At 42.3% G+C, this 25,086-nt stretch overlaps 1 long non-coding RNA gene across 2 annotated transcripts; it reads left to right on the top strand.

Moving 5' to 3' along the window:
- Window positions 1–741: 741 nt before the first annotated feature.
- Window positions 742–23,612, top strand: LOC121064356. Of its 2 annotated transcripts, none has more exons than XR_005816473.1 (9): window positions 742–822; window positions 3,638–3,728; window positions 5,916–6,127; window positions 9,229–9,352; window positions 10,011–10,145; window positions 11,835–11,986; window positions 16,793–16,878; window positions 17,741–17,938; window positions 20,629–23,612. It is a non-coding gene; the product is annotated as an uncharacterized LOC121064356 (long non-coding RNA). The 2 variants fall into 2 exon arrangements; XR_005816474.1 differs by adding an exon at window positions 15,490–15,596 and having other exon boundaries at window positions 11,838–11,986; window positions 17,741–21,585.
- The last annotated feature ends 1,474 nt before the right edge of the window (window positions 23,613–25,086 follow it).

The following is a 25,086-nucleotide window of genomic DNA, read 5'->3' as shown; positions in this document are numbered from 1 at the left end:
CCAGGATAAAAGGCAAAGTCAAGAGGACTCTGCATCAGCAGGTTAAAGTGTGGTTGCCAATTGCTTGCTGGAATTAAAGGGTCTTACAGAGCTCTTCTATTCGTCCCCCTCACACAGAGGCTGCTAGGCGTTAAGTCAGCCAAGGGTCTTAGATTTCTAGCTATTTCGGTGCACTCTGAAGTTGTTTCTATTCTTAATACTCTGTAGCCATTAAATTACAGCCAGCTGTGTCCTGTCACTGACATTTTTTGCAAACTGTTTTTAAAATGTAGTGCTTGCAGTGCAGAGGTGTTTGGTTATCCTAGGGCTGGATGACAAAACAGCATATGACACAGCAGAGCAGAGAGCAGCCCATGAGCTTGTCCTGCAGTATTTCATAATTAATATGAAATGCAGTCAAAGTGGAGAAGGAACTGGATGCTGGGCAAAACTGATCATGAAAGGGGTTTAAGGTGTAAAGGAAATTAAAGCTCAAACTCACTTTGCTTAAGTGAACAGGAGCGATATTTTGACATGGTGTTTAACATTTCCCATATGGCTGATGTGAAACCTTTCAAGTCATTTTCCTTGTGTGTACAAATGACCCTTTAAAACAAAAGAGGGGAAAAAATTAAAGTGTTGGACTGTTAAAGCCATTTTAATTAAACAATTGAACTGGCCTGTGCATCTCCCAGGTGGAGGGCTGGGATGCTGCTTTAAAAGGCAGCTGCTGGCAGAGCTCTGCTTGCTGCTTAGAAAGGGGGAGGGTGTGGGCTGAAATCCCTCTGCCCTAAGCCTGAGCTTCAGGGGAGCTCAGTTGGTTCTACTTGAATCTCATTCTTGGTATGTAACTGACCACCTGATGGCAAGGTGTTTTTAAAAGAAACTCCTGATATTGAGGATGTCAAGGTGGTTGTGCACAGAGCTAGGGGTGCTCCACGGGAGTGTGATTTTCCTACAGCTGAGAGTTTTTGTGCTTCTTGAAGGCAAGGCTCTGAAATGGTATGACAAGACAGGCAGTCCAAACAGCTGTTTGACTTTGTGAATCAGGAACACAAAGATGTGATGATACAGACCTAATGTCTGGCTATTTCTTTTCCTTTTCTAGTCCAAATTTCTACCTCAAGTTCTGGTTGCAATACAGTGCTATTTGTTTCATGGCACGGTGTAGTTCCTTTGCCCCTGGCATGCAGAAGCCATGTCAGGAGACATGCACAACCCAGACGCTGGCTGGTAATTGTCAGAAATAGCTGGTGAACAGAAAGAAAGGGAAAAAAAAAAACTGGGGGGAGGCAATCTGACTATGAGAAGTCAGGATACCTCTTCAAATCAGTAACCAAATAAAAAGATTTCATATAAAAAGTTATTTGCAACAAGCAGCCTGACCTGCTTGCCAGGTAACCTTAATATGCCTTGCAAAGGAAGTGTGAATCCTAATTAGGCCTTGACAAGCACCCAGCTCTGCTGAAGAAAGGTGCTCCTGAGGGCAGGGGAAGATGATGAGCATTATTTTGCTGTAGGCTTGCTGTGTTCTATCATCATGTGTTCAAGCGTGCTGAGGGCTGGAATTTTAAAGGTCCTCTCTCCACCACTGAGTGCTTGAAGTTAGGGCTTTCTATTCAGGGAACAAAGGCAGAGCTAAATCCACTGAGGCCAGAAATCCTAGAGAAGGGAGGGAGTTCTACCACTTTGCAAAGCAAATTGATTTTTGAGGTATAGAGTGTAAAAATGCTCAGAGGACTGATACTACTTTGCTGTAAAAGCACCATTCCTGCATGGTTCTTGAGAGAAGTTGATGCTTGCCCCCAAAGACAGGGGCAGGTTTGCCTATATGGGGCTTTTCCATGGTGTTCATTTCTGCAGCTCTTGTTTGGTACTGAGGGTGGATGATTTAGTTGTTCAGTGCTACTGAATAACACCTGGAAAGAAGCTTGTTTATTTTTTTGCTTTCTGCTTTTCTGGAGTTATCTCAAGCAAAAAAGATCACCTGATAACCCCCTGAAGAGCAGAGAATGCTCAGTGGGACAGCAAGCAGCACAGATAATTTCCTCTTTCCCAAATTAATTTTTCAAGCAACTGTTGCTGGCAAGCAGTTTGTCAAATAGTTTGAGACAGTTTGGGCTGCAAAAAGAAAGATAAAACCTAAGATCAACTGTATTCCTTATTTTCAGTGGAAAACCCAAAATGAGTATGGTCCTCCAGAAAGTAGAAGCTAGGGCAAGAAAAGCAGTGGTTTTTTCTCCACTTAGATGTGGATTGGATTGCAGTCAAGGGCATGACAGCTCCTTCAAGGAGAGCAGTAGCCCATGTTACAAACACTCCTGGCAGGAAGAAAAGACTGCAAAAATCCCAGGATCTTCAAGCTCTATGAATTGCAAAACCCAAGCCCATATACCTCTAATGGTGAAGCATCAGTTCACAAATCCTAATAAGCAAGTCCAACAGCAGCTATAAAACAACTCTAACAGGCTATAAATCAACATTGCCAGGACTGCATCCCCTCGGTGTCAGAGGCTTGCCTAATATTGATATTCGCCCTGTTTCACTCCTGTGTGAGTCATGCATTTGGCACGCTTTCCTCCCCACTCCCCCACAGGCAGCAGCAGCAGGAGGAGCATGTCGTGTCCCCAGCCAGGCGCCTGGTGGGCTTGGTGCCAGCAGCAAGCACGGCTGCCTGGCTGGGTGTTTTACCAACAGGTGGGGCTCAGCTCACCATCCTCAAAGGGCTGGTTTCTTATTTCCTTCATTGGAGATAGCAGAAAGCAGGCACGGTCTGAGCTGCCTCACATTGGCGGTGGGTACTGAACCTGCTCCGTCAGTGCAGGACCTCATGGGACTTCAGTGAGACTCACTATAAATTACTTCACTGATGGAGCTGCTGCTGCTTCCCTGGAGATGTTATATGAGCCCTTTTAGCCCTCCACAGGAAGTTTTTCTGTACAACGTCCTCTCTGATGGGGGAGAAGTGCTCTTCTCCACAATTATGTGTTCAGGGTTGTGGTGAATGTGGGAGGCTTTCATAATTCCTTTTATGAATGGGCTGTAGGACTTGCTCTGTACATTGTACTGAGTTGTGTCAGGGTATGAGAAGATCGGCTTCTGCTTGGGAACAGCAGAATAAGAGAGAAAGTGTCTGAAATCCCATTAGCCTGAGCACACTTCATCAGCAGGTACCAGACATCACCTATCCAGGCTGAGTGCTGCCTGTTTAGGTGGCAACAGTGGCTTGGGATTCAGAATTTCTTTGGGGAGAGGAAAAAAAAAAAAGGGGGTGGGCACAGCCCCAGTCCAGTCATGTGGATGTCTGGCTCATTTTCTGGGTATCAACCCCATATATTGGGATTATGATGCTCTGGTATGGTTACAGCTCTGTGCTTTGTGCTTAACCCCACGCATTTTTGCTCTCCTTGGCTCTATTTTCACCTTGGTAAAGCTGCAGAAACACAGAAATATTTGGAAGGGCATAGAAGGAGACAAGGTGGGAGACTGCAGGCTGAGGTGCTGTGCATGGCAGGGAGGAAAGGGGCATGAGAACGGTGTCTGAGATACCATGGCAGTACATGGTCATTTAAATCATGTCTGGAATTGAAGGCATGTTCCTATTAGTATGGTGTGGTAGTAGTGTGTAACATGTTGCTCATGTGTGCTCTGTACTCAGATCCAGTGGACTGAGGCATGCTGGCTTTTCTGGAAAAGCCACATGCATCAGCTGTGGTCACTTCTAGTCACATTGAGGACCATGGCAACAGGTAAGCATAAGCAGCTGTGCTCATTTTTGTTTGAGGACAGACAACAAGCAAAGGGTGCTAAAAGCAAAAGTAGGACTCCAGCCTTTGAAGACATTTCAGCTGTGACTACTTTTTGGGGGTATTTAGAAGAACTACACCTAGAGCTGAGATTTAAACAACGAAGACCAGAGTAATATCAAGAGAAGTGAAAGTATTCGTCCTGGGGAAGCATTTTAAAAATCCAGGATAATCCAGTGTTGGAGGTAGGAAAGCATGGATGAATGGGTCTGAGCTGGTGATGGCAGTTCCTTTGCCCCTAGAAGAAAGAATAATATAGCTGAGATCCAGAGGAAGCTGAGCAATGAGGATAGACAGCGGAGGCCTCTGGAATTTAAGTGCTTAGTTTAGTGAAGAAAAAGAAATTGCAGTATTGCATAAATGCAAATAGAAGATGGGCAGTCCAGCATAACCTATGGAAAGAATGGGAAAGCAGGAGGGGTATTATTAAATAAGGGATAAGAAATGTTAATTTATTATGTCTTTAAGGGGAGTTATATGACTTTTCTGAAGTGATTTTAATGAGAAAGAAGTTATTCTGGAAACACAGCTTGTAATTTGTATTGGGAATCAGTGAAGCACACCCACCAAACCAGCTGGAGACTGTTGAGGAAGTTTGAGTGGGTACCAACAGAAACATTTGTAGGAAAAGAGTTGCCCTGAAAGTGCTGACCCACTTCCAGTGCTCCCTGGGACCAGACCGTTGGTTACTCAACTGCTGCACAGCGAGAAGGACAACAGCCTTGTCTCCACTGGGTCCAACAAGATATGAGATCCACTGTGGCATGGAGACCATAGGTCATATCCCTGAACATTTGGCAGGCTGCAATTGCAGCCCATGCTCGTTCACAGGTACAAAGAGGGGCTAAGCCCTGTGTTGTCTTTACATACTTCCACAATCCTTGCAATAGGGAACCTAAATGGGTGGATACCCTGCACCAGGTTCAGAACAGAGAAAAGTAAACTATTTTTCTGATATTTTCACTTGTTATTCACAGCATGTGGAAAATCAGACATCTTAACTATCATGCTATTGTTGCAACTCTTTCTTTCAGCCCTTGGTAGGGAAGATCTGAGCATTTTGGAAAACAGCCTGCTTGATCATTCATCTGTAGATCCTCATCATGTACCAAGCAGGAAGGACTGCTCACTTTCTCCAAGGAGTGCTTCAGGGCATTGTATAGGCTGTTTCTTCTCAGGGTATGAAGGCCTTTCAGAGAAAAAGAATTCAAAATGCAGCTGGGTTAAAAGAATTATTCTGCCTCTCTTCACCACTTCTGTTTGCTAACAATGGGTTGCCTGTTTCAGATAAACAGTAATTTTAGAAAAATGGCGAACAAGGGTATGTGTGCTCTGCTGCAATGCATGAATGCACAGGTGGGAAGATGATAATCCTGGGACCGGTGCTCTTAGCTACTTAGAGATGAAACATGAACCTGGGTTTACGCTTACAAACAGACAAGTTATAAGGTCTGTGATAACCAGTAACCTGGTGATTCCTGATCAAAAGTACAGGATTTGCAGTTATAGCTGTAAGCAAAGACAGAGTTAGCTCAGTGATGCCATTAGTCAGAAGGTTTCTTGAGGAGGATGCACTGTTCTCCAAGGGGCATCTTGTCCTGTAGGATTTAGAAGGCCACCTTCTCCCTAGCATTCAGTTTGTTACCAATGTTTTATTGAAGATGGTCTTTTTTCAGGAGAACAGCAAATCTTATTGATGACTTCCACCTCTCTGAAAAGCCATAGCAATTCATGGGCTCAGATGGGCCGTTTTGGGATGGGTTCACCAGCTGCAGTTTGGGGTCTGGTTTTAGATCTGGAGCTCCTGCTTCTGCCCTTCAGCTGCAGCACCAGGTTGAGCAAGCAATGCTGTTCTGCTCAGGGACTGCTCCCTTCCAGACTGAACCTTTGGGAACTGAAGGATAAGCTTTCAGTGAGCTGAGCTGCTTGTCTCATCAATTCACAGCAAGATAAACACATGGTCTCAGTTTCCCTTTCCTAAGGGCTGTGTTTTATAGGTGTCTGTAGGGCAGGCGCTTATGCTGACAGCCTGCCGCTCAAACCGCAAGCCGGTGAGCTCTGAAGGTCACCAAGTCAGTTATAGGAAGTGAACCAGAATAAACAGCCTCTTTATCAGGCTTTGTTTTCCAGCAGGCTTGCAGCAAGCTTCAGCGTTGCTCTCTGAGGGAAGCTGCCTGCCATGAGATGTCTGGGGATTTATCTGGCTGTGGCTCAGCTCACTCACATGCTTGGTCTCCTCTCCCACATCTGCTTCCTTTCCCACCTCATGCTTGGCACCTTCTGCTTCTGGCTGGTGAGCACAGAGGCTCTGTGAGAGCCAATTTGCAGTTCTCCAGGTTCAGGTAAAGACTGTACTGCCTATGTTATCACAGATTGAATTTTTCTAGTGTTTTTCTCTTGGGAAATTAACCTGTTAAGGCAGCTTGTGCTTCCACGAGCTACTGGGGAACCCCCTGCCTAGGCTTCTGTGTACAGCACATCTCTGATTTCAGCTGGTTTCTAGGCAAAAGCTGGAGGTGGAGGGGTAAGGGCAGCTGTATTAGCCATTGCTCAGCACCTGAAGTAAGCGTGGTACTGCTTGCTCCAGCCCTGAGAGTACAGCAACTTGCCTTGTGCCAGGCCATCTGCACGGGAAAGGAAACAGGCCATTTTCTCACTTCCCACTCACTAAAACAAAAGCTTGTTCTCAAGGTCTCATGCTTTTTCCTGAACTGTTTCTTCACAGACAACTGCTGCAGACCAGCACGTACCGATAGCATCAAAGTTTCCCTTGGAAATGCTCCAAGGGGTTCAGCTCTGTAGACCACACAGTTGCTATTCACACGCACTTTAGGAAGTACTGATCTGCCTGCATCAGACAAGACTTTTTCTTTCTGTGCTATTGACCTCATGCTTTTCTCAAGTACCACACTGAGGTTGGCATTCTCCATCTCTAGCAGTTGTTGTATTCTTTGGGCTTTGTGCGTTACTTGGTGTGCATGCAAACACCCACATGCCCCTTGGTGTAACAGTGGCACTAAGCTCACCTCTTTGCTCCTTTTAAAGATGTACATAACAGTTGCACATGCCTAATCAAAAAGGGAAGATATAGTGCATTGAGAGTCCAATTAGCATCTTCAACACTCAGCTGTGAGTGCAATCACCCAACCCAAAAAGATGTGACAAACACTCAGTGGCTAAACACAGTCCTTGAAAAATCATTTGAACTGTTCTTGCCATCAAATTCCAACAAATCCAAGGTGGTTTCTAATCCAGAAACTTCTCCTAGCTTTTCATCAGTCTTCAATTTCTTTTAAGTGTGGGGTGGCTTGGTGGGTAGGCATCTTTGCATGATTTTCTGTTGGGGTTATCTGAAACTGCAGTGAACAGTTACCCAGAATGGTATGAAGCCCCTAAAAGGGATTTAGCCTTTTTGGCATCCCATTATGGAGTTCGGCTTTTTTTTTTTTTTTGGGGGGGGGTGGTGGTGGTGGTGTTTTTTTGCTACTGTCCCCGTGCTACTGGGTCTGTGGTCTTACCCCTTGCTGCATGTAGTTCACAAGGCAACAGCTGCAGTGAAGCAAGAGGGAAGCTTTCCTTCACAGCCTGATGCCTTGTTGTCCACTGTGGACAGAACCTGCACTAGCTCATGCTCAAGACATGAGGAAAAATCTCCTTTTTATCCCTGCATGATTTTATCCTAATGGGTCTGCTACTGGGAAATCCACTTATTTGGCAAGGTCATCTTGACATTTTGGTTGTTTACTTTTTGGCATAAGCACAGTTTGAGAAATGGCTTGGTGGGCCTGTGTTGGGGTGAGACATAGCCAAGTGCTGAAGCTGCCCCGCTGGTGGAGGTGGCAGTCAGTGGGAATGCTGTAGTGCTGGGGATGTTGTGCTGAGGCACTGCCATTCCATGGGTCTGCAGAGCAGCTCTAGGGGGCTTTTCCCTAGGAAACTGTTGAAATCCTATGTGCATGAGGAGAGAAAAACACCTAGAACTGGTGTTACTTCAAAATTTTGAGCTTATTCCTACTATGCTTCACACAAGCTTGCCGTACACCATGTTAAAAAAATTAATGATGTTTAAGGCCTCAGGCAATATGCTAAAACAAGTCTAATTGCAGTTAAGAGTGCAGCATAAATGACTCAGGAAAGCTGGTTGTTAGGAAAGGATTAGTTTGTTACAGGCAGCTTGTATAGCAAGATGTCTCTTCAAGCACTATCTCTGGCAGGAAGAACTCAAAAGCAGTATCTGGTGGGGAATAGGTGCCCTCCAGTGCCCCTCTGGACTGTCATTACTGTTGTTCCTGTTTATAAAAGCATTTTCTGGCAGAGCATGAGTGTCCAGCTTGAGCTGTGGGAGCTGCCAGCCTACCTCTGCCGATGGATCATTGTGCAGCCTTGGGCAAGTCCTGTGAGTACACTGGACCTTGTTTCCCAGCACTGAAACCTTTACAATAACTGTCCCCATGTTCACACTGGGTTGTCTGTGACACTTATTCAGTGACTGATTCTGCCTTCCTTCTTCATGCCTTCCTCAGCAAGAAGCCACATTAATTTCACTGAAATTGCTGATTGTAATAAGGGTTTCAGTAGATAAGGGCAGCAGTGAGGTCTGCGGTGACCAGTCTGCACTTGGAGATGTGTGTGGGAAAGACACTGTGTCATTACCAACAGCTAATTACATTATTAAGTTCATTACTGTTTCCTGCAGAAAGGATCAGTATTCAGAGCCTGATGCATTCTCACATGAAATCAATGGGATACAGAGTTTGTATTCATTTCTCTGAGAGCTCAGTATATCCTTAATGAAGACAGTGAATGGCATAAATTTTATTTAAAAAGTAGCTACTGTGCCTATGTAGGAGCACAGTTGAAGCACAGCATGAAATTTGGGGAAAATGTGTATCTTTAAACAGCAAGGTTTTATTTCTCTTAAGTAATAAAAGCTAACAGCTGTTTTTCCCAATGGCAAGTTTGAAAAGTACTTAAATGCACTTATACCTTACCACTGTGAACCACTTTATTTTCTCCTTAGGCTACAGTAAGCATCTTTTCCAGTTATATTATTGCTCTCCTTTTCCTCCTTCCTTTGACTTTTGTTGAAATAAGTGGTTCTAGGCAACATCCTACTCTGCCCAGATTTTGACATTTTTATTAACATTTGGAGATGCAGATTAACATTTTAGTTATTCATCAAAGATGATTCCAGTATTGAACACTTACTACTATTTTAGCTGCCCTGCAAGAGGAACACCAAGTTCTCAGCGAAGCAGAAGGAGAGGCTACCTAATTTCACTCTAGCTTCAGTATGAAGCACTGTGTATTTCTCGTCCTCCCTGCTGCAGCCGAGTAGCTCACTGTAAATGTCCTGTAGCTCAGTGACTGACAGCTACTGCAGCCCTGTCACTCTTCCCAGAACAGGACACACACAAGAACACTTCTCCTTTCTTTGTAACAGGCTGAAGCCAGTCACAAATACTAGGAGGAACCAAGGCAGCTCTGCTTTCTCCACCATCAACAGCAGTGCAGTCTTTTGCTGAGAACCCAGACGTGCAATTAAAGCTAATGTGAACTTCGCTGAGGTATGGCTCATGGGCAGAAATCTGCTCAGAGGGATCCTGCCGGAGGCTAGTAACCTGATAAATGCATGTAGTCTTACTTCTCACCGATATTCAGTTAGTCTTTCCTTAACGTAACCAATGAAAGTTGCGATGTTTGGCTTTGATCTTGCAAACCTTCCTCATGCAAAGTATGCCACTGAGCAGGTAGTGCTCCAGTGCTGAAGAGCTCCAGCACTATATCAAACGATTACTAGATTAGGGGTGATGGAAAGCTGGGCTTCTGGAGGTATAGCATCAGTAGCAGGTATAACAGTGGAATTTCTCACTTTGGGAAAGCACAACTCACTGCTTCCATGCCTTATAATTTTGCCACATTTTTCTAAAGCATCTGTTCTGGTCAGTGCTAAGAAAAAGATGCTGGATACAGGAGTATCTGTTATGACACATCTTACGTTCTCCGAAATATCAAGAACAAAGCATCTCTCCTGTGCTCCTGTATGCCTGCAGCTTTTTTATGTGACCACATAGTGAACATGTACTATTTGTCAGGAAAACTAGCAAGACCAGAGGAAACTGTTAGATGTCTTTATTGATTGTATTGCTGTTCTGCAGCTGATGCTCCCTGAAAAGAAAGCAATCAGAGACAAAATAAGTCTACTTTGCTTTCTTCCTTTCCTAGGCAATTATGTTTTTCCAGGGTTAGTATTTTTCAGATCTCCTGAACCATCCTGGAGGTTATAACTGGCATAATATGAAACTTGGAAAAGCTGCTGATATAGAAAATTCTAACAGCACTCCTCAAGACAGGACACAGGTAAGTAACCTTTGTTATCGGTGGACCACTAGCATCAGTTCCTAGTGCTCAGATATATAGGAACACCTAAAAACACTGCAAACAAAAAAAGCTGACTTTTAAGGCAGAGCTATGGATCCCAGCCTATAAGTTCTGTGATATGAAATCTGCGATTCTTCTGTGGACTTTTGTTTAGAGAAGATAAATTGTATTTAATCCCTTTAAGATCAAATAAGCAATAATAAAAAAAAAATCATAAGATTTCCTCAAGTGAGACCTGAAAATAAATGTTAGGAAGGTACATTTGTTTTACTTCTCAGGATGATGGATGAGTAATGTTGGTTTGTGTTTTGCTAGTGCATATGTCTGTTTGCTTATATAAAAAAAAAAAAGCCTTAAAGTTTTAATCAAATGTAGATTAAAGGAGGAATGAAAAAGTTTTGGGGGACCACCTGTTACGTCTTCATGTATCCATACCAGTATGATGTGCTTTCATATCAAATGCAGACTGAAAACAAGGGTGGACTTGAGCATTGTGCTGGCTTCTGGAACTTTGCCCCACTGCAGGGGGTTAGGGGCCCCCAAGGACCACATTACAAGACAAATTACAAAAAAAGTTTTGTGTGGCTTTGTGCAGCCTCCCAGTGTGGTGCTGCTCAGAAACAGTGGTAAGATGGGCATGGAGAGACCTCCTGCCTGTGGTCTTTAGGACAAACTTTCTGGTCAACAGCCAGGAACTTATTCTTCCAACAGGTTTATTACTGTGCTGGTTCTGCAGCAAGAGATGGTATGAAAGCAGGAGTTGCCCAGGGACATTGTGTTCTGCTGGAACAAAAAATTCTGAAAAGGCTTCTAGTTGTGCAATCCAGCACACTGTAGTGTACTGTGCACTCATCCAGGTATTAACAAAGCAAAAAAAATTCCAATAACCTTACATTTGCCACTGCTGCTATGAGAAGTGTAATGATACCAGACCAAATTCTGTTCCTGCCTGAAGACGAGACATCCAGAAAAATACTCCTGTTTCCCAGTGGAGTGACTCTGGATTTCCAGTATAGCAAAACAGTACCAAATTCAGCCCATTGTGCTCTGCTTTGTTCTGTTTCTTAGGCACAGAAGAAAACTGTACTAAGTTCTGTCCAAGCAGCAGCCACCAGCTGAGCTATTGTAAAAAGCTGCACCACCCTCAGGACACGTGGTTGGTACTTTGAGGTTTCTCCAGGCAGACATGGAAAAATTAGAAGCAACTTTTATGAATGCAGGCCTGCTAATGATGTTACTGTGGCAGTTCCTGTTGAGATTATTAAATGAAAAGGCATTTTCATTAAGATGGAAATTCTGGCCCAGCTGAAATCAGTGGCAAGGTTTTGGTTGGGTTGATTGGAGCCTGGATTCCCTCATCCATCTTTTAAAAGCTTTGCTGCTCATTCTCCAGGGGGAAGAAGAAAAAAAAAAAAAAAAAAAAAACAGGGGAAAATTAAATTTGCCTTTCCAAGTGATTCTTGTCCCCTCCAAATAGCAGAAAATCTTCGTGTAGATCCCATTTGTGGGTTATGCTCTTGCCTAAAGAAGAACAGGGCAGAAATCCATTCCTATTGCTTAATAAGCAGTTATGCTTCCTGAGCCAGCAAAGCCAGTTGTCTTAATTGAATGAATAATGTTTTTCCACTATTTCTGATCTTCTGTAAATTAATTACTAATTGTTTTCAGTAGCACCCATCTGTGACAAGCATGATCAGGAGCCTGAGTCAATTATGAGATCACTCTGAATTTACACCAAATGCAACAAGAGTGAGAGAACAGCTGCCACTAGGTTTTCTCATGTGAGGTGAAAATGTTTTGAAGCTGCTTTATGTCCCCAGGTGAGCAAATGTATAGTGTGAATCCTTCTCCTATGAATCATATTGTGTTTCTCAATTGTTTCAGTGATAGGCTTTGCAGAATAAATCAAGCTTGCCTAGGCTCTTTTGTCCCCAGTAACCTTGCTGAAAGCTATACAGCCATTTCCTAGGGGCTTTTAGGTTCCCTATTTTCAGATCCCAATTTTTTTTCTTGCCTTTTCCAGAACTCTCCTCAAGGGTATTCTTTCATCTAAGGTCTCCTTTCTATCTCTCACAAAGAGATGACTGTAAATGCAGCACCTCAAAAGGAACTAGCCCTGAACTGCTTATCACCTAGGGAAAATGTACTAAAAGGCTCTTGAGAACAAACTGTAGAGAGAAATGGGCAAATGTAGAGCTGATACAGCTGTGCAGGTACTATGAGGATACTGGGTTTTGTAAAAATATATGATTTTCACAAATTCCAGAAATGAACTGCTATGAAAATTATACTTGGTTGCATATTGTACAGTTTAGGTCAATAGTGTGATCCTTTCATCCTGAGAAAACACCCCAGAGATTGAGCCAATAGGCTTGGCTGGGAATAATACAGTTTCTTTGATCCTGTGGAAGTATACTAGCGTTCTGTTTTTCTTGCAAGTATGTACAACATCCCACATCAGACAGGTCTGTTTAAAATCCATGATTGCAGCAGGCAGCCAAGGACCAGACCCCCAGCTGGAGAAAACCAATTGAGTGAGGCCTCTTGATTTTAATGGGTGGCTGCAGAGCCATACTACTCCAGCATCCACCTCCCTTGTATTAGGATGCAAATAATTACAGCAAGTAATTAGATTTCCTCATCCACACCAGATCCATTCTGTAACCTGGTTTTAGTACTTTGGCGGCAGTAGGCTGTCTGCACCCTCAGAAGCTGTGTAGGAGCCCTTTCCCCATAGTGTTTCTATAAAGGAATAGTTCTTCCTATTTTCATTCTTACAATCTGGCTAAAAAAAAAACAAAACACTTCACATGGCTTTAGTTGTAAATTCTTTAGAGGGGGAGCAAATAGATTTTTCAACACCTTCAGATTTCACAGAGAGACTTTGGTGTCCCTCTTTCCTTGGAATGAGTAGAAAACCTGTAGAAAGCATGCTAGTAAGGGGACTTTGCAAAAGAATAAAAGTCCAGTAACAGTTTTAGACCTTCTTGGAGCAGGAGAGGGGGGAGGACGGAGGACACATGACACAATGATTTCCAAGAACAAGTGCCTGCCTGCTCTGTGCCAGGCATGCTGTGTTAATTACAGCACAGCTGTCAGCACTCAGGTTCACAAGTGATCTGCAACACACAGGGCATCAAACTGCATGATGCAAACCAGCATGAACACTCTCTTCCCACCTCTCTTGAGATGCCCATGTTTTTGACACGTTGTAGGCTCCTCATTTTGATATTGTGATTGTATAATGCAAGAGCCAGAAAGCTAATCCCTGGGAAAATATTTTTGAAGTGCTTCAGCAACTTACTATTTTCCAAATTACAGTTTGTAATGGGCTTTAGCGACAGCTTAAAGGAGAGAAAAAGGACCCTTTTGAATGCACTGAACTCTGGGGTGGTACAACAGAAGAAGAAAGGGCTGTCCTTGCCTGGAGGGAGGATAGGGAGCAGGTGCCCAAAGCCCTTCTCTTTCCCTGTGGTCCTGGGCTGAGAGGGGGATTGCTGCTACAGGGAGCTGCATCCCCAGCAAGCCTTGGCTTTGGGCTGAGGGGGATTCCCCACACCATGGGGGAGGTAATTCCCTTTTGTGCTGGCTGCAGGAATAGACCAAGAGGTACTGTCCAGAGCAGCGTAAAAGCAAGCAGCTGTCAGTGGGGTTGGCTGTTTTTTCTGTATATGGAAGAATTTGCACTGCAAAATCCAAATGGCAGCGTGGGGAGCTCATCGTTGCTGAGCATGAAGCTCCTACCAATGCATAGCATGAGCACAAAGCTGCGTTTTATCAGCTGTGTAAGAAGCGCTAAGTTGGATTTTGTGGTGTGGTGCCTGCGTTTTGCTGTTTTATTGATGAGTGTCAGTGTCAGAACCCAGGAGCTGGTGTAATGGGATGTCAGTAAGTCATGGGAAGGAAGAGCTTGGGAGAAAAAAGAAATGAAATTGTATGGCTCTTGTCTAAACATCTCTTTGATGATGAGATAGGTGACAGAAGATGCAAGGGGGAGTAGGGGTAGGGACAAGGCCACAGAGCTGCTACTTTTCTGAGATAAAATAAGCCCCCTGCTATCATTTCAAAACCACAAAGCCTTGAACAAATGTGATGACCAAATAAGAGAGAAAGATGACCTGATGGCTGATAAAGCAGTAAGATAAACAGTTCAGATAAAGATGGAGAACAAAATAGTGAGAGGAAGTATATTTAGGGAAGTACACCTGAACAAAAGGTAAAGCTGGCATGGCTGGGGATAGTGCCACTGAGGCAGTGGGTCATCCTGCAAAAGAATGAGGCTCATCTGTCTGGGGTGACTCCTAAGTCAGATTTAATTTCCCGCTTTATGAGACTGTAATGCTGCTTTGGAAACTGTCTTTTACCCTTTCTCAACAGCGGTTTCAGAGAAAAATCCACAACAGAGGGCAGAAAAAAAAATGAAACAGAAAGGTGTTTAAATCACCTCAGTGACGAGACAGATCTTTATAACACTGAGAACCAGCTACAGGAAAGTAAAGCCATAAGTACTGTTGCACTAGACCAACTGTAAACAGGCTCACTTCATTCCTTGTGATCCAAAGAAGTTTCTGGGGGTAAACAATACAAGAGGGAACAACATTGAGGCATTTGCTAGAGGAAAGTTAAATGTGTGAAAAGCATGACACATCAAAGAAGTAGTGATGGAATAGTCAAACAATGCAGCTGTAACAAACATGGAGAAAAAGTTGCAGATAAAGCTTTTGGCCTACGTACAGATGAGCAAAGTTTTCTATTCCATCAGCTTGTCTTTTGTTGTTATTTAATTTTTGTCAGTGTAATTTAGTTATATTCTCTGAATATAACTTTAGTTATATTCTCTGAAAATTAATAAAACTGTGTCAAAGCTACCAGACTGCTTTAATACATCTGTCTAATGTAAAATAAATAAATATATATATATATATATATACATATAAAACCTGTGATGTCTGAAGTATTTGACTAACAATACAGGACACAGCATGAAGACAGCTGTGTAGAAGATGTAGCTAATAAAGACACAAAGACTTTATGTGGTAGATCATATCCGGTTGAAATCATGGCAAAGTGTGTTAGGTTTCTTTTGATGACCATGAGTTTTTTCAAACAAATAATTGCCTGATTTCTCAGTAGGAGCAATAAGGAAGTGGGTAGGTACAGGGGAAATTTCAGCCACACAAAAATCCTCAGCCTAGAGAAGTGTTTCAGGCTAAGGCTTGAGCAACCATGCCTGTAGCGTGACCTGATATTGAAGTGTGTGGATTTGGGACTGCAATCTGAGAACCTCCCTCTTTTGGCATGGTAAAACCTACCTGCCACTAAGGAGGATGAGCATTCATGGCAAGAAATGAAGAAGTCAGAAAGGTCCAGCTTCCAGCTGAAACAGCAGCAGCAAGACCAACTGCATCTCCAAATAAGTGGCCTGATACAGTAGGGCTGCTTACTTCATGCTTCTCAGAGAAAGCTCCTCATCCTTTCTCTGCTAAATTCCTTGCTAGTGCTCCCCATGGAGAGGGGAGAAATCAAAAAGGAGTCAAGATCGCACTCATGTCAGGTCAACTGTCACCCCCCAGATGCCAGGGAGTTTGTCCAACACAATGGTAGAGCAGGGACTAAGAACTGTTCTTAACATATGTATACCTAACGTGTACAGAAGGACAAAAACTATGGGGGAGAAGGGAAGAAAAACAAAATGAAAATCAAGTAATCCTAGCATGTTCAAGCTTTCTGTAATTTGGCAAACCCTAAAGTCTGAGAAGGGGCAAATTTCCCAGAGAAGTTTTCCAGAAAACAGAACTATTGAAAACATGTTTGAGGGGGGGAGGATGAGTTATCTTATTTATGAGCTTAAAAGAAAAAAAAAAAAGATTGTACTCTGCCAGTAGGAAACATCTTCATCGCTTCCTTTAGAAGGTTTATCTCACCCTTTATCAAAGAGTGTACTATACTGATGTGATGTTTGTAGGAGTAATCTAGACTCTACGATATTGTCCCTTTGAAAGTGCTGTTCGAGTGGACAGGCTTGATATGTTTAGCAAGTTCAACCTGCAAAATCCTGCCTGTATTTGTTGCACTCTTTTCCTCTGTGTTCTTCCATATATCACAGCTGGTATATGAGGCTATATTTCCTGAGAAGTGCATCAGAATTGATAAGCCAATTAACAAAAGCTTGACAGCAGTCTTCTTGCTGTTCTTGTGCCGCACAAATTTTTTTCAGCGGAGGATCACGGCGCTGATTTTATCATAAATCATTAGTCATTATTGCTTTCAGTAAAGCCTTTGACAGCTTGCTTTGTGTAGAGTAGTGGAATATTCCACAGGATGACAAAGCAAACATATGTTCAAGGATCTGTGCAAGACGCTAATTGCAGCAGGGCATGAGGACACGTGTGGGAACATAGTTTAGTAAGCTACTTTCAGTGACATAGAGATGATCCAAATCCCCATAGGTTTTGTACTTCATTTACTTGTGGGAAGATACTCCGTAATACCATCAGAGACAGGAATGAGAAGAGAAAGCAGAACTGGCAGCGTTTTATGATGTTTTACGCTACTGCGAGACAGTGGCGGACTCTGGTTCATCAAGTAGATCAATATTAAAGTTTCTTCTCTTTGAATGCTCACAGCCAGAACAGAAGATTTGCCATCCAGTTCCTCCATCTGTACCCTGGTCCAAAATGAAAATAATCTGCACTAGTGGACAGTGAAGAGAGTAAGTGCTTCCACAAAACGAAGAATTTCTTTTTAAAGAAAACCTTTAAAATAAAACCATAGCCATCTGTCGTGTTAAAGCAGATATGCTTTTCACCTTCAGAAAGCTTTACAGACATTGACTAATTGGTCCTTGTGACATAAGAGGACTGATATTTTCCCAATTTGGAGTGGGAAGTCAGCAGGGGCATCTTGTATCCTGGGGCAGGAATTTAGGCTCCCTGTGAGGCAGGAGAATTGTAATCCTTTTGTAGTAGTCAACAACATTTCCAAGTGGGGGTGTGTGAAGTTAGGCACTTCTAAACCTGCTTACACACTCCTGACAAATTAAAGGCTTGATTTTTTTCACAGCTGCTGCACATCCAGATGCTCCCATTGAGTTCATCAATACTAATGTTCAACCTGAATAGGAGCTGCAGGTTCTCAATCCTTTGAATATTATGCCATTAGAAAGGGTGTGAATTAGAGCTACTCAAGTAAAAGTGTCCGTTGATTTGTTAGCTGAGCTGGAAAATACTTCCCATGCTCTAAATTTTTTTGAGTTGATCTGAAAAATATTTTTAATCAAAATGACCTTCTGCTCCCATGCATTTTTCTTTTATTATTATTTTGTGTTGAATAAAATGTTTCATTTCATTTTATGCATTGCTTTAAAGAACTTCAGGCAGCTTCAGTCTTGAAAGATCATGAGATTTGCTGTTCTGTCATTTAGAAATGCCAGATTAAAAACTTGCGCTCTTTAGAAAGAAATCGTTTTTTGACCTAAAGTATGCATCAAGTTTGATATGAATATATGAACAGTTTTTGTTGACTTAGAACTTCACATTTTAGCAAATAAACCACTCTCCTATCTCTAACTTTAGGCTTGGGAACTGAACTTGTGATATTCATAGAGTGGTGATTGTTCTGCAATGAAAGCCTTGGATTCACACTCTGCTGATGCAGGCTGGGGCACCTCAGGGACTGCAGCCTTCAGCTATCTGCCTTGCCCCTTTGCTGCAGGTTACCGGCTCTGCAGCAAAGATAATTTGCTGCAGAGACACATCTTCTTACACATTATTGTAAGTACCAGTTTGCAGTTTATCTTTAAATGCCAGGCTGTGGACTGAGGCCGCTGGATCATGATCTGACCTATGGAGCCCTACCCAACCTTTGTCCTCCCCTCTTCCCTTATCACTGCCATCTGGGAAGAAAACTTGCCCCAAAATGTTGCTTTTTTGCTTAAAAAAGATGGTCAGAGGTAGATCCATGTGGCAACGATCAGCCTCTGAGTTTCTACTGCTCTCACGTTTGAAACTAGCCTGACCAAGCTCAGTGAGGTGCTGGAGACTTAACTGCACAGAAAAGTTAGTTTGCTGTGCCTGAGCCATTTCTAACCATCTCCTGACCTGGGCATTTTATTGTGCACTGAGCGAGATGCAGAGGGCTGGCCAGCTGGCACTAAGGTACTTGCAGGGCACCTTCACCTGTCCCTTGTCTACCGCTGGCACTTCTGTGGCACCATGGTTTCCTCATGTTGGCAAGCCACCTGCCACAGCTTATTCAAATAACAGCAATTGTCTTTTTAAATCTTATGCCTGCCGATTTCCAAAGTAGGGTCCTACTTGGAGAAGGAAAGGCTGGGGGGAAAAGATCATTGAAAGCAGAAGTGAGAACTCTTTAAAAACAGGAGAATAAAAATAAAAGGGAGAAGTAATAATAGGAGAAATGTGATGCAGCTCCCACTTGCTAGCAATGAAAATCATACCTGAGGGCCATAACTTCCTCAAGGCCTTGATGCTGAGAAGCAGACAGTGCGTTGAGCTATTGAATAAGGTGAGGATAGCAAAAAGGAAAAGCTAAAAGGAGGCATTGAAAATGGATGATGTAGGTACCCGAGACAAACACATTGAAACAGGGGGGTGTGAGAATGGTGAATCACCTCCAACGGGTTATAATATGAGAGGATGTTACCTACATGACCTTTGCCTCAGCTCCTCGAAATTCCTGTAAATTAATCTGCAGTCCAACAATGATGTGAATCAAACACATTATTTATGGCCTTGCAATTTCTCTGAAGAGTCACATACACTGAAGTGGGTTGTTTCAAAAACTGTGGCCCAATTTTTATGTACGTTTGTCCTAAATGAATGCTATTTAGGATATCATGCTAAAGAATGTGAGTTCAAGGGTTAGGGTGTGTAGGAGAGTTCTTTGTAACTGGCGCTGAAGTCTTGTGGATATTTTTGTGTTGGACAGTTGCTTTCCGCCATGAACATTGCACCTCTCAAGAAATGTGCAAAATAAAGTATGGCAGCAGAACAAAATATTTTATAGGCAAAGTGACCTTCCGTAATAATGGAATAATAAACACAGAAGGGGGAAAGGCTAAGTGCAAATGCTGAAATGCATTCACAAGTGCATTTGTACCGCTTCTGCAGCTGCTGGAGTGTCACTTGCTCATGTGAATTCATTCAGTGAAGCATTTGAAGTCAATCACTGTATTAGGAAAGTGGGCATCCAGCATACCTCTGAGCAGTGAGCTTATACACTTCATTGCTACTTTGCTGCCAGCAATTACTGTTTATCAATTAATATTACGAAAGGATTAAAATGGATGATGGAAAAAACAGTCTGTTATTTGCAGCAAGAAAGTCACAAAGCTGTCATAAGGCTTGGAGTGAGTCCTTGGAAGGGGTTACTAGTGCAGTAGTGTTCTTTGTGTTTCGATTTGGGACAGGAGGATTTGGCCTTGACTGATAGTGAACTGCGCTGTGCTGTTGCTGGAGAAGGACGTTGTGTTACTTCTATCGGACTCTCTGTACCTGTTTGTTTTCACTGTCTGTTGAAGTCTCTGTTTGGGAGAAAGACTGGCATTTATCATGAGTTTGTGCAGTGTTGAGCTTTCTTGCTAGCTGAAGTCTCTGTAGCCTTTTGCAAAATAAATAACACTGCTGCTGCACAGAAAAGATGGAACTGTTTTTTAATATTAAAGATCTGTAGTGGTACGTGACATGGCTCTTCATCAGTCAGACCTCAACTGCACATACAACACAGCAGTTGAATTGATTAAAATAGGCCACTTTTATCAAATATTAACCTGTGTAGAACACAAGTTGACTGAAAATCTGGTGCATGTTAAAGAAGTTTTGCAGCCTGTAGAAAGAGTAAGCAGCCTATGGTTTGTGCAATGTCCAGTGATGTTATTACTTACAAATCAAACCAGATGGTGAACTGGGTAAATCACAATGCAGTGAGTTTCTTCACAAGGCTGGGTTTATTAATAATAGCTGTGCTGGAGTTGTATCAGGAGACCCTAAATGAAATTGGAGCTAAAATATATGTTATCTACAAAAACACAGAGAAGAAAATATCTGTCTTGGAGAACTTATAGCTTAAACTAACAAGGTCAAAAATATAGAACAAAAGAAAAGGAAAGAAAGAGAAAGAATAGGAAATGCATTCCTGAAGCTGATATAGATCACCCACAGTTTTATGGTGGATTAAGGGCTCAGGGTTGAGTCAAAACTTGAGAGTCCCAATTTCCTGACTGCCCAGCTCTATCCTTTCAAAAGGAGGAAAACAAAATGAGTAGAAAAGATATTGATCCTTAAATATGGTTGAAACAAGTAGGAGGTTTTATCATAACATGCTAATCTGATGACAGATGTAAGGAATGTCACTGTGTGGTGGAAAAGAGACATAGCATGCAGCAAACAACTCTATTATGTCTTGAAAAAATGATTAGAATTCCTCTGCTGTCTTCTCCAAGGACTTCTTTTAGTGGCTCTCCATTCAGCAAAATCCTGCCGGGCATCTGAACTCAGAGCTGCGATGGATTCAAGCTCTCTTGCCATTTCTGCTAACCTCTCTTCAGTCACTGTGGATAAGCTGCCAGTGTTAGATATTTACCCTATCAACAGAGAGATTTCTGCTCATTTCCATGAGTGGTGAATTGAGCACTGGGAATGGAGGGTGAAAACCCCACTTGGTCACTCCTCCTGTTGGTAGCAATGCTGTGGTAAGCTTTCCTCTCTGTTAAATTGCTCTGCAGCAGGTTCAGGAGTAACCATGGTGAGAACTGTGCAGGTTCCTTGGTGTTAAAATTGATGTGCAGAACTTCTTATCAAAATCAATGAGAGTACTAGGAATAAATAAATGATAAAGCTAGGAAGTACCACTGCAGTTGTTCCATGCTGAAGATCATCTAACTCCCTTGAACTCCTGCTTAAAGTAATAAAAGTGAAGTTTGGCTTGGACCACATTATGAACAAAATGCCTAGTTTGATTTAAACATTTATAGTTAGGACCAATCTCTGACAGCCACTGGGCAGCTTTAATGAATAACTGCTTTCACTGAGACAGGACAGAAGCTGTGTTTCCATCTGCAGCTTGCTGAGCTTCAGCATTGCATTGCTTTTTTTTTTTTTTTTTTTTTTAACTTGTAAAACTTTTAGCTCTTCCCAAGTTTTTCTCCTTCAAACAATGTAATGAAATTGCTTCTGGACTTTATTGTTCATGAACTCCTGAAGAGGTGTTTTATAGGCATGCTAAAGTATAGATCAGCAAGTAAATGATAGTAAAACCAGTTTTTAAAGATGTGTTTTTCTTTGTAGAAGTAAAATAGGTTAATGGCATGAACACTCTGAGAGCCATTCTTGACCTCTTCATTTTCCTGCTTTTATCTGCTTGGATTTCATAATTGGTGTGATGATTATAAATATTGTTATTTCCCAATTATAACTTTTAGCAATCTATTTTATTGTAAATCTATGTCCACATGAGATAAAAATCACAGAATCACAGAATCGTCTAGGTTGGAAGAGACCTCCAAGATCATCTAGTCCAACCTCTGTCCTAACACTAACAAAACCTCCACTAAACCATATCACTAAGGACTACATCTAAACGGCTTTTAAAGACCTCCAGGGATGGTGACTCAACCACTTCCCTGGGAAGCCCATTCCAATGCCTAACAACCCTTTCAGTAAAGAAGTTCTTCCTAATATCCAACCTAAACCTCCCCTGGCGCAACTTGAGCCCATTCCCCCTTGTCCTGTCACCAGGCACATGGGAGAATAGACCAACCCCCACCTCTCTACAGCCTCCTTTAAGGTACCTATAGAGAGCGATGAGGTCTCCCCTGAGCCTCCTCTTCTCCAGGCTAAACAACCCCAGCTCCCTCAGCTGCTCCTCGAATGAATGCATAATGAATGCATAAAAATACCTAAACTACTTGTTAGTGTGGGGTTATTCACAGGTTAACCATGTCTTATATGAGATGTATTTATTTCTTCATTAGGCTGGCTACTCTGCACATGCTGCTACTCTGACTACTCTGCAAATGCTGCCTTCTTTTTGTATGTATATTGTATAGAAATGTATATACAGCAGCAGATTTACAGCTTGAATAGATATACTAAAACCAACTCATAATAATCCTCATGTCATAGTGATCTTGTTTGAATGCCCTTCACTAGGATGCTCACATCGATGTATACGTAAATATAAAATGCATACATATCTATGTCTATTAGCACAAACTGACAGGTATAATTTAGGGGCCAGACTATGGAGATCTGCAAGCATATTGTGGCACGGAAAAACAAGCCTGAAGTTTCTCATACAGTCCATTTTTATCAATGTCATTGTTTGTGAATTTAGGTCAGATCTTCAGGACCTATTTAGAAATATCTAATAGGCCATACATGCACATGTGTGCATGCATAAGTAAATGTTTTAACTCAACCACAAGAGATAGCTCACACTCAAAATAAAGAGAAATTTATCTGTGACTTCGAAAAAGTCAAAATACAACAATACTCCTGTATTTTGTTTCTGTATCCCAACTGGCACCTCTGTATGGTATGATGGTTACAAATAAGATTCTGTAGTAATTGTATTATATACAAATAAATTACTGATATTATGAAGGGCAATTCATAAAGTCCATAAGCACAGTAAAATCCAACCATCTTTGCTAGTGGCTGTAACAAAAGCTATCTTGAATAATCAGTGCCTCAGGAAGGCTTTGGCCAGAAACACTATGACAAAACTCTACTTCTTCAAAAATTGTCAGGGGCTCTTTCATCTCAAGAGCTAAGGTTTTCACTGCAAAAGTGATTAATGGCTCTGATGCTCTCTACAGTTTTGGGATAGTGAGGCTGAGATTTCTTCAGGCCAGATTTCAACAGGTGATTAGCACCTACTGGAAGATCCTGATACATCCTTGTTGTCAGGTGAGCCATGCAGGACAGGAATTCTTCCTGGAAACATTTTTGTGTTTGTTTGGTTTGGTTTGGTTGTCTTTTTAAGGTCCCAGCTGAAATAGCCATAAAAATTAAAATGCTTAATTCTTGGTGTTTTCTATTCCTGCGCTCCCTCTTCTGGCTTTCTAGAATTATTTAGTGAACATCTTACACCCACAACATAAGAACAACTCCAGTATGAAAAGCAGCAGTTGTAATGACAACACGCGTTTTGGTGAAAGACCAAAAGTAAGTAAGGGACTACTATTACATAAATGAGGAAATGCCCATAGCAGCCAAGGACTTCTGTACATATGCATTCCAAGTAAAGTCTTTTGGAGAACAGAAATACTACTACTCCCGGTGCAATACTTGCAGTACTGTCTATGGATAAACAGGGGGCTTTGCTGGGCTATGCTTTCTGGGTTTCTTCTTTGCTCTCTCTCACAAATGTTGCAACTGAACAGTGTTCTTAAATTTTTCCCCAGAAACTGGTGGATTTTTTTTTTCAAACTTTTTCCTATAAATTGAATAACAATAGCATTGTTAAAAAAAAAAAAAATCTCCCGCCCCTTTTTAAAATACAACTATTGTGGTAGTATACAGCTGAAATCAATTTTAATCATTTTTATTGCTGAGCCTGAGAGGCAAAAGAGGAAAATCAAAAATGTGGTGTTAAAAATTCTGTGTTTCAAATAGTGTTCATTCTTAATGGTGTTCAAGTGTCCTTCCTACCACCATGTATATGTGTGTTGATCTTCCAAGCCAACCCCGCAAGCAAGCATACTGGGAAACTGGCCCTACACTAACAGTGGAAAATGAGGTAAATGAGTCTTTCTTGTACATCTCACGTTACATTTACAATGCCCTTTTCTATTTTGTAAGCACTTCCTGCTTCTGTTTCAGGCACCACAATGTAGGTACACGTACACACAGAAAAAAATCTCAGTGTTACAAAAATAGTTCAGCTGCCAACTGAACAGCCATTCACCTGGTGTTGCTGTTGTCCTTCTTTCAATAAACTACATAGCCATAAGAAACTCTTGGGATGGTTTGATAAGGGGCTTCATATAGAAAGAATTATATCTATATGGACCTCGTGCTTTCAGTTTTGGAGTTCTACCTTAGTAAAGCAGTGTAAAAAGGTGCTTTGAAATGTGTATTAAACACAGGAAACAACACATCCCAGTGTGATGTACTCAGTCTAGCTTCTTCATGGATTTTACCATAGGAGGGAGGCCCAAAACTCAATGGCTTTAAGGAAATGTCCCTTGATTGTGGGGAATTCCTGCTGTGGAGAAGTTTCAGACCTTATGCAGAGCCCTGCATTAGGAAGCTCTGCTTCCAGGCTGTTGAGGTGTGCCCTCAGTCAGCATTACACTACATTAAATACAGCAATGTGTGACTCCGGAGAGTCATGTCACTTTATGCCTCACACACAAGCATCTGCTCAGACCCCGTTTGTCGCTGACACGGTGTACCTAAGGGGAGACTCAAAGGCTGTGGATAGGCTGACCCTTGTGGAAAGCCCCCAGCCCTTGAGTGGGATGTAAAAGCCCCCATGAGTGACTGCAGTGCTCTCAGGGCAAAAAGCCACAGGAAAGTCCACTGATGCCCCAGCATGTGGTTTTGTGCTCTGAGGCATGGGTGTTGCAGGAGGGTGGTTTTGTAGGAAATCCCTGGGGACTTCTGACCTGCAGAAAGCTACTCTGAGGCATAGCTCTTTGCAAGATTAGAGCCAGCATTTTGCAGGTTTGGGCCTTCAGGTGCCACGTAATAGCTGACCAACAGTACATTTTGTTATGGCAGAGGTTAGGAGTCGCTGCAGGACAGTAAGGCTTCCTGGCTGTGCTATCAGTTCTTGATGAAGTGAGATGTAAAGAATTTAATGGGTTGTCGTATGATGTGCCATGCATAGTCCACACAGTAGCAGTAGGTCAAGGCGTTAGAAAACCCAACCGCTTGGTGACTGGGGGAGCTTT

This window comes from Cygnus olor, chromosome 2 (assembly GCF_009769625.2).
Source record: "Cygnus olor isolate bCygOlo1 chromosome 2, bCygOlo1.pri.v2, whole genome shotgun sequence".
NCBI classification, from domain to species: domain Eukaryota; kingdom Metazoa; phylum Chordata; class Aves; order Anseriformes; family Anatidae; genus Cygnus; species Cygnus olor.
The sequence above is the reverse complement of the archived record's forward strand: the minus strand, read 5'-3'. Positions and strand labels throughout refer to the sequence as shown.